General features: G+C 37.5%; 1 long non-coding RNA gene across 1 annotated transcript; it reads left to right on the top strand.

The window, feature by feature from the left end:
• The first annotated feature begins 211 nt into the window (after positions 1–211).
• LOC127126424 (uncharacterized) lies at positions 212–2,092 on the top strand. Its single transcript, XR_007804980.1, has 2 exons — positions 212–792; positions 894–2,092. It is a non-coding gene; the product is annotated as an uncharacterized LOC127126424 (long non-coding RNA).
• Positions 2,093–15,519: the final 13,427 nt, after the last annotated feature.

The following is a 15,519-nucleotide window of genomic DNA, read 5'->3' as shown; positions in this document are numbered from 1 at the left end:
ATAAAGAAGAAAATAAGAAAATTTCTAAACATCCATTAATTAAAAATAGATATAATATAAAATTGTTTTTGTTTTTATTTTTTTACTTTCTCTTTTAACTAAAAAAAATAAACCAAATAATAAAATAAATAAAAATCAAGTCATAAATGTTGTTCTTTCCTATGAATAGGCAACTGAATATTTAGTGATTTTCAAAAGACCAAATAAACAGTAAATCTTCACGTGATTCTTGGAAGAAGAAGAAAAATGCATTAAATAATAATGAAAATAGAATAAATGTAATCAATGAAAATTAAAATCAGTAAACCTATCACCATTCACTTCCTTTCTTCTTTCACGCTCAATCATCCTTCTCTCTCTCACTCTCGATCGCTCTATCTCACACCTCTCTCGCTCATGTCATCTCTCAATCTCAACCTCATTCACAAACTTTCACTCTACATGCCAAAAAAACAAAATGCTTTAAAGAGATTCAAGCAGTAAAACTCACCTTCGGCGGTGGTCCGGCGGTAATGACGATGCTTGGATCTTCCTCCCGTCGCCGCTCAACTCTTCTAGCTCTAGGGTTTTCGCTCTCTGAAAACTTTAGGGTTTTTTTTGTGGCTGATTGAAGTTAGGTTTTTGGTCGCCGCTCCTAAAAAACTCTCTTTTTTTCTACAGCATCCGCCTCTTTTTATACCCAATCAGTTAGGGTTTTCGAGCTAGCTATGGAGATTAAAAAGGGAAACCTCTTGGAAGTGCTTTTAGGTGCTCAGCTTTGCCTGTCTCGCTTGATACTTAAATCTGGAAACGGTAATATGAACTTAGCTTTCTTCCTCTAACTTTGTCTCAATTCTCTTTTGGGTTATTTTTTGAACTTTACAGCCTTTGCTAATTACTTGGTTTTACTGTAGTAAAAATTGGTGAAAAGAAACACTTCGGTTATTTGCAAAGCTCAACTATTGCTACTACCATGAACTTCTAGGTGTGAAGAAGTGCTAGCTATCAAGGATGAAAATCAGTTCCGTTATAAGCTAATGTTAATGTTAAGTCTCATTACATTGTCTTACTTAACTGTTAGTGCAGAATTTCTTATTAATTGGAAATTTTGTTCAACTATGAGGAATTATTCTTACTGTTATGCTTATTAATCTCTGCAGGTTAGTAGGTGTTGCCGGTTGAATGTGTTGTTGCTAATGTGTTTGCTGTTGGCTTCGAGAAACGGCGGCTGCGTTTGAAATTATGTCCCTTAAATACAGGTTTTGTGGGTTAGTTAGAGGTGTTAGAAATATGGTGGAGAATTCCATTAAAAAAAGAGGGGTTCTGTTTTTTGAACTGAGCTTCTAAAAGATTCTAATGTTATATTAACAGTTAGTAAATAAATTGTTGTTATTCGTGATTGTTATTATCATACTGAAAGAGATTAATCTTCTATTATCTTGCTGACTTTCCTGATCGCATTGTGATGTTTACAAGGAATTTGCTGTGAAACTGATATGAACCATTGCCACCAGGTTGTTCTGTTACGAACCTTGTAGAGAATGTTGGCTATTGTGCCTGAAATTGGGCTTGAAATTGTTCAGGTTTTGGATACTGATTGGGTAATAGGATTGTGTATAGATGGAATTAGAAATGATTGTAATTTTGAACATATTTGTTTCAAGAATGAATAGGAAGTTTGAAGGTTATTGGTTAGTTTGGGAATTTCGGCTTGGATGCGGCTACGAAGCGCATTGGATGGCGGGGCTGTTTTGGAATTCTGCAAAGCTTCTTCATGTTCCACGACTTCAATAGATGAATTGATCGAGCGACAAGCAGCAGCAGCGGATTTAACTTTTAGCTGACCAATATATGCTTCCGTGTGTATAATCTGTCTATGCATATTATTCAACTCAAACTTGTCATGATCAAGAACATTGTATCTATGAATCATGTGAGGTTCTAATCCATTTGTAGCATACCGTAAAGTTTTAAAATGCAGGAGATTAACTTTAGTGCCTCAAATTTGTAGTTTCCGTTTGTTTATGGTTGTTTGTAATTAGGTGCCTAGTATAATCCTTAAATTTCTGTAGCTGTATAGCTTTATAATATGAAGCGTGATTATTCTATTCCATCTCACAGTGTCTATCATGGATTAAATAAGAAACAAAAGAATTATAAATATGTTGATACAGACATCCCAAAAGAATAAGTCATGACTGCCTATGTTATATAAATAATATATATCGTGTTACATACAAGCAAAAATCAATCAATTCATGTAATCACTCATAGAAAAGGAAATTGTGAATGTTAATTCTTAACACTACTAGTACAGCATAATTATAATATAATAAAACATAATTATAATATAATAAAAGATATGCTTTGAGTTGTTTAACTTTTCAATTACTACTACTGCAAGGCTACATTGGCTTAACATGAATGTATTTGAATGCCATGCTTATATGTATCAATATTGGTTCTTGCTTGGAGAACAAGAAATGTATAAAGAAGAAATCGAAAAATTAGAATCAACATGAGATTGAAATAGAATAGGTCTTAGAGCTTAGAAAAAAACTGACTTTACTTTGGTTAAAGTGATATTTTTTGCAAACACAATGATTGTACACATATATATATAAATGGTTCTTTTATTTCAACAAAGAGAAAGCTTTAATTTCAAATGATATTTTGCTACCGACTTAACATATGAATTGCTAGTCAGAAATTTGCACCATGACCTTGAATGGATAATACATATGAAATTGTCATGAATGTATGCAAATGAACTTTAGGCCGAAGGCCGAATGAAAAATTTTCAGGACCAAAATCGGGGTATGACAGGATGGCATACGCTTTTCCTCTGGGATCTTCAACGAGAAAGGGCTATTCAAGAGTGGAGGTTTTATCCACACTGGTCAGGATGAAGAAGCTGCTGTTGTCTTGGAAGAGGATGCAGAGGATTCTGGCAATTTCATCATCCCTGGAGGAGTCTGCAACAATTGGGTCGCTGTAGATATTCCTACAGTTATCCACAAGTCAACGTAATGATCACTTTGTTTAAAAACTTTTCTCCCATGCCAAAAGGAGAAGTGATGACATTGTTGGCAACATAAATACAATGATATTTTCATTCAATAAATTTACGTTAAATCTTTGTTCTTCCAATTATTTTCCCTTTTTGCTTTTTGCATGAAATTGGTGATCACATAAAACCCTAAAAAATAGAATAAAATCAGTCTTTTCATATGCATAATGATTTGCCTTGTTTGAATTCTAAGAGCTTCTCATATCCAAAATCATTATGCAGGTTGATCAAACCCATTGAACATAATGATCCAACACCATCTCCCAATTTTAAATTCCCTGTATTCGAGGCAGAAGAAGATGATGTTGAAGAGATTCCTGACGAGATTACCCGTCTACTTGAGCATGAAGAGAAGATCATTAAGCCGCATCTTGAGAATCTGGAAACAGTCAACTTGGGGTCTGAGGATTGTGTGCGAGAGGTAAAAATTGGGGCACTCCTTGAAGAATCTGTCAAGAAAGGGTTGATCGAATTGCTACGAGAATACGTTGACGTCTTTGCTTGGTCGTATGGAGACATGCCGGGTCTAGATACTGATATCGTGCAACATTTCCTACCCTTGAAGCCTGAGTGCGTGCCTGTGAAGCAGAAGCTCAGAAGAACTCATCCTGATATGGCAGTGAAGATCAAAGAGGAAGTTCAGAAGCAAATTGATGCGGGGTTTCTGGTGACTTCTACATATCCTCAATGGGTGGCCAATATTGTGCCCGTACCTAAGAAAGATGGAAAAGTCCGGATGTGTGTGGATTATAGAGACTTGAATAAAGCTAGTCCGAAAGATGATTTTCCTCTACCACACATTGATATGTTGGTAGACAATACAACTAAGTTCAATGTCTTCTGATTTATGGATGGATTTTCCGGATATAATCAGATCAAAATGGCACCCGAGGATATGGAGAAGACAACATTCATCACACCTTGGGGAATATTCTGTTATCGAGTGATGCCCTTCGGTTTGAAGAACGTCGGAGCCACGTATCAACGAGCTATGACTACGTTGTTTCATGATATGATGCACAAGGAGATCGAGGTGTATGTTGATGATATGATCGCTAAGTCAAGAACGGAAGTTGAACATGTAGAGCACCTGTTGAAGCTTTTTCAGCGTTTGAGGAAGTTTAAGCTTCGTCTGAATCCCAACAAGTGTACATTTGGAGTCTGTTCTGGAAAGTTATTGGGCTTCATTGTCAGTAAAAGAGGTATTGAGGTTGATCCTGCAAAGGTCAAAGCAATACAAGAGATGCCTGCATCCAAAACTGAGAAGCAAGTCCGAGGTTTTCTTGGTTGCTTGAGTTTTATTTCCAGATTCATATCCCACATGACTGCCACATGTGCGCCGATATTCAAGCTCCTCCGGAAAGATCAGTCTCATGATTGGACCAAGGATTTCCAGAAAGCCTTTGACAGTATTAAAGAGTATCTGTTTGAGCCTCTGATTCTGTCCCCACCTGTTGAAGGGAGACCATTGATTATGTACCTGACTGTTCTTGAAGATTCAATGGGTTGTGTCCTTGGTCAGCAAGATGAATCAGAGAAGAAAGAGTATGCTATTTACTACCTGAGCAAGAAGTTCACTGATTGTGAGTCTCGATACTCAACGCTTGAGAAGACATCGTGTGCTTTGGCTTGGGCTGCTAAGCGCTTACGCCAGTATATGATAAATCATACGACTTGGTTGATATCCAGAATGGATCCAATCAAGTACATCTTCGAGAAGCCTGCTTTAACAGGGAGGATTGCCCATTGGCAGATGTTGTTATCTGAGTATGATATTGAGTATCGAGCTCAGAAGGCTATTAAAGGTAGTATCTTGGCTGACCATTTGGCACACCAGCCTATTGAAGATTATCAGTCAGTTCAGTATGATTTCCCAGATGAGGAAATTCTGTATTTGAAAATGAAAGATTGTGATGAGCCTACACTCGATGAAGGGCCAAAGCCTGGTTCCCGATGGAGTATGGTATTTGATGGCGATGTAAATCAATATGGAAATGGTATTGGGGAAGTGATTATTACTCCTCAGGGCACACACATCCCTTTTACAGCAAGGCTAACTTTCAAATGCACGAATAATATGGCTGAATATGAGGCATGTATTATGGGATTGGAAGAGTGTTTTGATCTAAGGATCAAGCACCTTGATGTTTATGGTGATTCGGCCCTTGTGGTTAATCAGATTAAGGGTGAATGGGAAACGAATCAGCCTGGTCTCATTCCATATAGGGATTATGCAAGGAGGATTTCAACGTTCTTTATTGAAGTTGACTTCCATCATATTCCTCAAGATGAGAATCGGATGGCAGACGCTCTTGCTACGCTAGCTTCAATGATTGTGGTTAAGCTATGGAATGAAGTTCCCAATATCACTATGATGCGCTTGGATAGACCAGCTCATGTATTTGCAGTTGAAGAAGTAAAAGATGATAAGCCATGGTATTATGACATTAAATGTTTCCTTCAGAACCAGGTTTACCCGCCTGGGGCATCTGTGAAAGATAGGAAGACTTTGAGGAGATTGTCAGGTAGCTTCTACCTCAATGGCGAAGTGCTTTATAAGAGAAATTTTGACATGGTTCTGCTCAAATGCGTAGATAGACACGAAGCAGACCTGTTGATGACTGAAGTCCATGAGGGTTCATTTGGTACTCATTCCAATGGACATGCCATGGCTAGAAAGATGTTGAGAGCAGGCTACTATTGGCTGACAATGGAGTCTGACTGCTGCAAATATGTGAAGAAATGCCACAAGTACCAGATTCATATTCCTCTGACACTTCTGAATGTGATTTCATCACCTTGGCCTTTCTCCATGTGGCGAATTGACATGATTGGCATGATTGAGCTGAAAGCGTCCAATGGACACAGATTTATTCTCGTAGCAATTGATTACTTCACCAAGTGGGTTGAAGCGGCGTCATACACCAATGTGACCAGGCAGGTGGTCGTGAAGTTTATCAAGAATCAACTCATATGCCGCTATGGTGTGCCAGATAAGATCATTACTGACAAATTAATCTAACTTGAACAATAAGATGATGAAAGTGTTGTGTAGTGAGTTCAAGATAGCACATCATAATTCTTCTCCTTACATACCCAAGATGAATGGGGATTTTGAAGCTGCTAACAAGAACATCAAGAAGATTATCCAGAAGATGGTTGTCACGTATAAAGATTGGCATGAGATGCTGCCATTTGCTTTACATGGATATCATACATCTGTCCGCACTTCAATAGGGGCAACCCCTTTCTCTCTTGTTTATGGCATGGAGGCCGTACTCCCAGTAGAGTTGGAGATCCCATCAATGAGAGTCTTGATGGAAGCCAAGTTGACTGATGCTGAATGGGTTCAGAGTCGTTATGACCAATTGAACTTGATAGAAGAGAAGAGATTGACTGCCATGTGTCATAGTCAGTTATATCAGCAAAGAATGAAGAAAGCTTTTGATAAGAAGGTCAATCCTCGTGTGTCCCGAGAGGGTGACCTTGTGCTCAAGAAAGTCTTGTCTTTCGCGCCTGATTCCAGGGGCAAGTGGTCTCCAAACTATGAAGGTACATATGTTGTTAAGAGAGCCTTTTCAGGCGGTGCTTTGATACTTACAACTATGGATGGGGAGGATTTCACTCGTCCTGTGAATTCAGATGCAGTTAAGAAATACTTCGCCTAAAAATAAAAACAGAATAGCTCGCTAAGTTGAAAACCCGAAAGGGCGGCTTAGGCAAAAATGAGCGTCTCGGTGGATTGAAAACCCGAAAGGGCAGTCCAGGCAAAAGTTAGAGATATAAAAAAAATGAATATTTGTATCCCGCTAGATTGAGTACCTCACCCTGGGGCAATCTAGGCAAAAATTAGGGATTTGGCAAGTAACTGCATCCTGACAAGACTTTGCTCTACAACTTTCATCCGTCAGAGATTCTTGTTCATTGGTCATCAACCAAAGCTTCGAATACATCGAATTCAAAATTGGTGGAGAAACGGTCATTATGTCCAATGTAGCCTTTTTCCAATATATATCACCAATTTCAAACTTGTAAAGATCTATGGAGTCTTGCCATTTGCAGGCTTCCGCTCTATCAAATAAATTCGAGCCTTAATCCAATTGTTTGCATTCTTATTTGTTTCTATTTCAACAAATGTTTTGCATGTTTTACTTGAGGAAATATCATTGTTTTGAAGAAATAAATTTTATATAAACTTGTTTTTAAACAAAGTGAACATTCACAATGACAAAAAGATACTTAGGAGATCCTTAGTGCTCTCCCAAGGACGGTATGATCTCCAACAGGGTAAGACATTTGTTCATATTCCTGGCATGACTGTATCCTCTTCCTCCGGAGCCCCTTTTATGATTTATCCTACTGAGTGGTATGCTAGTTGAGACGTTCACCGCTCTCCCCTTCAGCGGGGTAGCAACCTTTGCTCCTCAGCAGATGTGATCTCTTTGGTGGGTACGGTACTTGGTGATTGATTCTCTAGAATCCCTTTGGACTCCCCAGTAGAGTTGCTCATGTGGTGGAAGTGGTCTCATTGTAACTCCTGTCCCAGGCCGGGTTGACTATTGATTCATCCCCCCGTAGAGATTTTTCTGGTTTCCTGGTATATCTGATCTCCGGCAGATTGATCACTCTCTGGTGATTTTGGCTTTCTCTTTTGAGAAGTAGTACCGGACATTTGTGTGCTTATTCCTATGAAGCCTGTTTGTGTTAGAAGTGTTTGTTTGTCAGCATTCATCATACATAAACCATGCATTTGTGCATACAATTTTCGAACGTTTGAATATTCATATTGCATTGTTTGCCATATATCTTTGTTTGTTATCCCTCTGCTAGTGGGTAATACTTTTCCCAAGCAGATGTCGGTGTTTGATCCCTCAATATAGAGAGTCGGTCCCTTAAGCAGAAAGTGTTTATCTTTCCTTCCGCATTCGCCACTGAGTTCTATCCTCGTGGATGACGGTTGTTTTCGCTTCCTCCCAACACATATATTGGGATGGGTTCCCCTATTGAGTTATATCCTCATTAGGATGAGTCTTGATTCAGTTCGCCTCTTTGGTTTGATCCTAAATTGGCCTCTTGTGACTGTTTCTTGTGTTTCCCCGTGGTATAGATGAATAATTGCTCAATAACCAGTAATTATCCGTCCTATCCCTGGAGGAGCCTGTGGTTTTCTACCCTTGTACCGGTAGTTGTGAATCCTACTTTCTCCCCTTTGCAGAGTTAACCTTGTGGCTCACCCCAGTGGATGACGGTCACTTTTCTGTTGTTTTCTACCCAGTATCCGGTAGATGTAATCCCCTTCTTGATGGTTATCATTATCCAATATTCGGTGTTGATATTCCCTCTTTTGCCTGGATAATTGCCCTGTTTGCGCAATTTATCCCCAACGGATCATCTTTCGTCTACCTTGTTGTTGTTGGTAACAATTGTTTCTCTCCTAATTTGGTCATCATTATATACCTAGTTTTGATATCCCGATGCCTTTCTCTTTGACGGTCGATTTATCCTTTATTGACCCAGTAACCGGTTGTGGATAATCTTCCATGCGAGTGTATTATCTGTGTTCTGACGGTAATAGATAGTATATCTCATGCACTCTTCGGTCGAAGCCTTTCGTTCTTCCCCAGTTGAGTAAGATTCGTTTCCCTTTTGCGGAGTCGAGTATCCATCCTATAATCGAGTTTGCATTTAGCCCTCTTTTGGATGATGAGTGTCTTGGGAATATTCCCCAATTCATGCCTTGATTGGTCACCAATTATATGCCCAGTAACCGGCATCCCTGGTGTCCCTTCCTTCTACTGCCTATTATGACTTTTGTCCCCTGTGGAGTCAGAATTCCTGAGTTGAAATATACCTTTTTAGGTCTTCCTCGGATGATTCGGAGTTTTGATATCTCTCACCCTTATACCGGTCTTAGATATTCATTTCTTCCCGAGAATGTTGTATCTCTGACCTTTATGTCGGTGTTCAGATCACATGTCTCATTGAGCTCGTTACCAAGTAACCGGTAACACCTCATCTCGCTGCTTCCCCAGGAGAGTCTTTTCAGACATCCCCGGTGAGGTCCGTTGTGGATCGTTTTGCTGTATTGGCATATTCCCCAATACGGGCGTATTCAAGTCGGCTCGTTGTCTTTCCATTGGTTTATTCCCTTTGGAATTCTGCTCCCCAACTTTGAGTCGTGCCCTGCTCACGCATTTCTTTCTTATCCCCATAAGAGTCCCCAGGACTTTGTCCCATGGAATGTACTCACTCGTACGGATTGTCGGTGTCTCCTGTTTGTCTTTACTACTTTGTGGACACATATCCCCACAGAATGTTACCATTTTGCATACATACATTTGCATCATGAGGTCTCTTAGGGACCAAAATTCGTCTCTTTGTTTTTATTTAAGCCCATTCTACCCCGTCGAGACGAAGATTTTAACCTTCACTTCTCCGGCTAGAATGACCTTAAATAGGGGCATTTGTAAGACCCCAATTTTGTCCCTATGATCCCTCATGGCATCATAACATTTCATTTGCATAGCCTCAAGGATTATTTAGCATCTTGGTTCCCTTTGCCTTTGGGTGGGATCTCTTATGAGTAGTTTGAGATCACCAAGCATGTTTGAATTGTATATCATTCCTTTTCTCATTTTTGTTTACTAACCAAAAGCACAAAAATATGTCACTAACATCTTGTGTTTATAGCTTGAGCAATCACAAAGGCCAAAGCTTCTAGGAGATCATTGGTACAAAGACATGGTCAAGAAGAGATGATAGAAAGCATGGTAATGGTCCCCAAAGCTCTCATCCATCAAATATGCCTCCCTAGTATCTCAATACATCATTTTGATCAAAGCAAGTCAAAGGGTTTGAGGCCTTGTTCTTCAAAGAAACCCTAATTCATCTATGCACCACAATGCCTTGCTCATGAAGCAACCTCAGCCCATGGTCAAAGACAATCAAGGGAAGTTCTTTAATTCATCATTTAATGCATATTTGAACTTATTTGAATAATCAATTCATCAAGGTATGAGTTGTGGGCTTGAGAAGTTGATCAGTCAATTCACTTGACTATTTTGAAATGCACTGAGACCTAACTTTGTATGTGTTGGTAAAATGGAGATGGTTCCAAAATAAAAACTGTTCTTAAGGACAATATGAACAACTTTCATGTTCATCAAAATTTTATTTGAAGCTTGGAAGACCATCTGCCATTCCAATACATTATAGGTCATTTTGACTGAAACCCTAATTTTGGGTCAACTTCCCAAGGACACAACTCATTCATTTTTTATGATTTTGAGGTGGGATCAAATGAATTGGAAAGATTAAGATGTCTCATTCAAATGTTATGTTGAACAAAATTTCAAAATCTCAAAGGAAATACATGTGATAATGCAAGACATTATAGGTCCTTTTGGGTCAAAGGCATTAAAAGTCAAAAAAGTCCAACTTCAAGTGCCCATAACTTCTTCATAAAAAATCCAAATGATGCAAAATTTAAATCCATTTTGAGTGTCTTGAAAAGATCTACAACTTTTATGTTGGAGGTTTTTCCATATGAAGCTTGCATCATCAAAACAGAGGGGCTTGAAAGTTAGTCAATTTTAGAAACCTTGCCTTGACATTTTTTGCATATCACACTTTAAACTCAAATTTCATAAATTTCCACATTCCAAATGGATTTTTGACCAACATAACAATTTTTCCTTACATCAAGACCTTTCCAACCATTACCAATATGCCTATGCTTGGATTTTCTAAATGGTATTTTCGAAGAGGTGAATGATTAGGTTCAATTCTGGAATTCATGTTGAAATCTTGTTGCACAAGCCAATTTAGAGCAAATTACACGTCCAAACCCTTGGCATTTGAACTCAGCTTGAATTTGGCATTGCTTTTGGACCTTGTGCATGATCATGCAAGCCCATGCAAGTGGTATCCAAATTCATGCACACGGATCATCTCACACTTTCCTTGCCAATTCCTCTATAAATAGAGACTTCTTTCCCTCCATTTCACCCACCCAATTCAACCTGAAATGCTGCAGAAATCTTTCCCTAACCATCACTAAAGAAGCAATTGCATTTTCCTCAAAAAATTTCAGATCTCGAATTCAGCTTCATCTGGTTGTATTCATAGATCTAATGCTTCTAGACCTTCATTATACACTTCATTGAACTTTTGTTTTGATAAAGCAAGCAAGGTTTCTAGCTCAAATCACCAGAACTCAAACTTGAACTCCAACTGGTATTTTCTTCGATTCTCCTAATCCATTGACCTATTGGCTTAGATTTTGTGTTGGCTGAAGTCCTCTTAATAGAGGCATCATGTTTATGCTTTTAATTTTTGCAATTCATTGAGTTCATGATGAACACCAGATTTTTCAACTTCAGATTTCTCAAATCCTAGAGATCTAGAATGAAAATGGATGGTACAGGGATGATGTACATCATCCCAGCTTTCTAACGATGTATAGATCGCAAGTTTTGGCTGCCTTTTGAATTTCTGCATTTTGGCCGGAATCTGGAAGCTCACCGGAGAAGACGGTGGCTCCGGTGGCTTCATCATCTCCAGTTTAAATTTGGACCTTGTGATCTAATCTCCAGATTTAATCTCGTCCCTTGCTTGTTATGACTTTTAATTCCTTCTCATGTGCACGCATTGACTTGGATCCATGGTAGGCGCGCGCTTCATGGCCTCTTGATTTACCAACTCAATTAATGAGCTTAGATCGGACGGTCCACGCTTTTTCTAATTTCTGTTTTCTGTTTTATTTTCCTTTTATTTTCTTTAATTCCAATTATTTTCAAAAATTAATATCTCTTTCATTTTTTATCCAAAAATTATGGGACCAATTGCATTATTTCCCAAATAATATCTAGTTTCTATTTCTGATTTTTAATATTTTTTATTTTGTCATTTGATATTTTTTGTGAATTTTCTCTTTTCTGGTTATTTTTAATTCATTTTAAATAGTTTTTTATATTCAAAAAATACAAAAATATTTTCCTAACCTATTTGAATGATGATGGATCTATGAAAAATATTCTCATCAATTTTTGAATTGATTTGAGATTTATTTGAGATTTTAGTTCAATTAGGTTATTTTTATTCATTTTTAATTGATTAAAAATAGTTTCTGACTTTTGAAAATGCTGAAATTTTTTGTCAAACTTTGTTTGACCTTGTTGAACTTAGGATAAATCACTTGGACCTTTCAAGGTTGATTTGAAGTGATTTTGAAGTTTGACCTGTCTTTAATATTTTTTATTCAAGTTTATTTTTAATATTAAAAATGCCAAAAATATTTTATTCTTTTTTTGACTTCCAATCTTCATCTCACTTCTGTTTTTGATTGTTTGACCTTGACCTTCAATGTTATTGGTCAACATATGAGGATTGGTACATGATGTTTCATTTAACGCACTTTAATTTTGCCATTTCCATTTCTCTTATTCATCTCCTTCTTCTTCTTCTTTTTCTTTTTGATCAATGAGTTGAAGGTTGATAAGTTAGCATTAATTAGGGAGATTTAACCTTCCTTTATCCAAATCTAATTCATCTTGATCAATTGATCAAGTGAATGGCTTTGCATTAAGGATATGTTGTCTTCTAAATCATGCAAAAGGCTTAAACCAATACAAGATCATTTCTCATTTTCTTTTTTTGTGGCATGGCAAGTTGTTGGGACTTGGTTCACTAATCAAGACTCCTAACTTGTGTTTGTTGCCTACATTATTATTGACCGGCCTCAGATAGTTGTGACTTCTACATAAGTCCAATTACGATTGCTTAACATAGCGCTAAATTTGCCTTATGACACACTAACTACTAACACTAACTATTGACAATTAACATTTACTTTATGCAATTTACTTTATGCAATTTACTTTAATGCAATTTACTATTCTTGCATATATTATCCATTTGTTTTTCTCTTTGCTCACTTGAGCACATGTTTATGTTAATGCCATTTGCCTTTTGCTTATTTGAGCACATAATTGTGTATATATTATTGTGCTTGTGTTTTGTTTTGTTTATTATGGACCAAATGCAAAGAAATGGACTTAGTTTCTAGGACTTTCCCTATGCAAAGAAATGGAGAATAGGACTTAGATTCTAGGACCTTCCTTATGCAAAATTGGAGTAAAAGGATCTTAATGATGAAGATGGGGTAGAAGGACCAAATCTCTAAACTCACCCTTGTCCATTCTTGTTTTACTTCATGGAATTTTTGATGTGTGTGCTTTTGTGCTAGGGAATTCTACTTGAGCTTAATTGGAGGACCATTGCCATGATCATTCAAAGTGAAAGATACAAGATATATTGAAGATCTATTATGAGACTTGTTTGGTTGCTTATACTTTGTGGTTGCTTATTCCAAATGATGGGAGCTACTTGGATCATCCATATGGTCTCAAGAGAGGAACTCCATTGTGGTTTTGTCCCTTTATCCCTTCTCTTTTTGCTCTACCTAGGACTTAGCCCTTCTTCTTCATCTCTCCACTCTAACCCAAGCCAAAACCCTTTTGTGCAAACATTTAACTATTGTTTTCAAACATTAGAAACCTAAGCCTTATGCTTTTGATTTTCAAACTTTCTTTTCATAACACTTATTTTGAATTGAATCATTAAGTCAACTTTGATTACTTTTGTATATACTTCCAATTGGTAAATATAATCCATTCAAATGCCTTTTGTGGTTCCAATGGCCACCTTCTTAATCAAACTTTTTTATAACCTTTAGCTATTAGGTTTGAGTTATCCTTGTGGTAGATGTAATACTCACCTATATCCTTAGTGATGGACAATAAGTCTTCCATGCTTATTATAGGGTTAACCCCTCACTAGCATGTTGAAGCTATCCTCACATGGTGGATTTGTGGTTTGGTTGAGTTTTCTCCCTTTGATAACAAAAGACCTTAAGGCTTTTGGACCAATCAATTCACCAACTTCTTTTGAGATTTTTACCCCGAACTACGAGGTTTTGATCCTAATCTTTTGTAAGATGGTACGTAGGCAATGAGTTTATCCATCCAAACACAAAATGTAAATAAACTTGTATATTCTTTCCTCATCTCTTCAATCATGTTTGCACAAACAAATTTTCACAAGACAACAACCTTCACAAGTGTGAAAAGGGCTCCCTAGGAGTACCTAGGATGTTCTGGGTGCCTAACACCTTCCTGTAGCGGTGTATTCGTTACCATTGGAGATATTGACTAAATCAAAGGTAAACCATACAAAGTCGAGTCGCCACCGCACTTCTATTTATCCAAAGGAATGGTTAGAAAGCGAACAAAAACCTAAAAGTTTTAACAGAAACTAGTAAAAGAAACAGAGATCTGGGTAAGGGGGTTGGTTATGCAATGGGAAGGTGTTAGGCACCCAAAAAATCCTAGGTACTCTTAGGGAGCCCTTTTCACACTTGTGAAGGTTATTGTTTTTGCGAAAATTTTATTTGTGCAAACATGATTGAAGAGATGAGAAAAGAATATACAAGTTTATTTACATTTTGTGTTTGGATAGATAAACCCATTGCCTACGTACCCTCCTATAAAAAGATTAGGATCAAAACCTCTTAGTTCGGGGTAAAAACCTCGAAACAAAGTGGTGGATTGATTGGTCCAAAAGCCTTAAGGTCTTTTGTTATCAAAGGCAGAAAACTCAACCTAAAACCACAAATCCACCATGTGAGGATAACTTCAACACGCTAGTGAGGGGTTAACCCTATAATAAGCATGGAAGACTCATTGTCCATCACTAAGGATAAAGGTGAGTATTATATCTACCACAAGGATAACTCAAACCTAATAGCTAAAGGATATGGAAAAAATTTGATTAAGAAGTGATCATTGAAACCACAAAAGAAATTTGAATGGGTTATATTTACCAATTAGAAGTATATACAGAAGTGGTCAAAGTTGACTTAAAGATTCAATTCAAAATGAGTGTTATGAAAAGAAAGTTTGAAAATCAAAAGCATAAGGCTTAGGTTTCTAATGTTGAAAACAATAGTCAAATGTTTGCACAAAAAGGTTTTGGCTTGGGTTAGGATGGAGAGATGAAGATGAAAGGTTAAGAAATAAAACCACACTAGGAGTTCCTCTCTTGAGATCATATAGATGATCCAAGTAGTTCCCATCCTTTGGAATAAGCAAGCGCAAAGCATAAGCAATCACACAAGTCTCATAAGAGATCCTCAATGTATCTTGTATCTTCCACTAGAATGAACATGGTAATGATCTTTCAATTAAGCTCAAATAGAAACTCCTAAGTTTAATAGCACACACATCAAAAGCAAACAAGCATCCCCCACTATATACATACAAAAGGCTCAAAACAAGGGGTGGGCTTTAGTCAAGAGGGGTCATGTCAACCTCGACAAACAAGCCAAACTGTAATGGGTAATCTGTAGCTCTTAACCACTAACATTGAAAGTTAGGGTGAAGCTGATCAAAGATGGTAAATGAGGATGAGAC

The sequence above is a fragment of the Lathyrus oleraceus genome, chromosome 3 (assembly GCF_024323335.1).
Source record: "Lathyrus oleraceus cultivar Zhongwan6 chromosome 3, CAAS_Psat_ZW6_1.0, whole genome shotgun sequence".
Classification (NCBI taxonomy): Eukaryota; Viridiplantae; Streptophyta; class Magnoliopsida; order Fabales; family Fabaceae; genus Lathyrus; species Lathyrus oleraceus.
The sequence above is the reverse complement of the archived record's forward strand: the minus strand, read 5'-3'. Positions and strand labels throughout refer to the sequence as shown.